The following is a 679-nucleotide window of genomic DNA, read 5'->3' on the forward strand; positions in this document are numbered from 1 at the left end:
TAATGTGGTTCACACAGAATGCTTTTGTACAGTAAGTGTATTTGGAAAAGCTGCGGCTCCAATTTTTAGATACAATTGTGTGTTATTCCTAAGATGTTTATCTATGTAATGGTCATGTGAAATCCCATTTCAGAAACAACCACGGTGAAACCCCCACCCCAGATTTTAGGTAGCAATTAAGGTAGAAAGTACAAAGTGTTCGTTGAACACTCTGCCCCATTCAGGCTGTGTCCACGTTAATGTCCCATTCACACTGGAAGATATGGTCTTAAAGTTAATCACATGAAATAGTTCTGACAGATTACTTCCAGCGCCTCTGAAGGAAATTGGGGCACTGCTCTTATGAGGGGTCTTTTTGTGCATGTTAGAGAGGGAAAAAAGTCCCCAGTGTTCATGTTTTAAAGGGTGACTTTTGTCTGATATAGTGTGAATGCATTACTGTGCACAGATTGTGCTAATGCAGGTGCTCCTATTGACACAATTACGTTTTGGGGATGATGGATCATGTGATTTGTTGATATGAAATAAAGGTGTTTGTTGTAATTACAGTGTGACAGTATACACTGTGACCTCATGTTAAGAGGATATTGAGTTGTTCGTTACCGTAGATATCATTAACTTACATAATTTAATTGTTTTTAATTATCAGGGGGACATAAGGTTTTGTGGCAGTTGCTCC

The sequence above is a fragment of the Notothenia rossii genome, assembly GCF_949606895.1.
Source record: "Notothenia rossii genome assembly, chromosome: 2".
Lineage (NCBI taxonomy): Eukaryota > Metazoa > Chordata > Actinopteri > Perciformes > Nototheniidae > Notothenia > Notothenia rossii.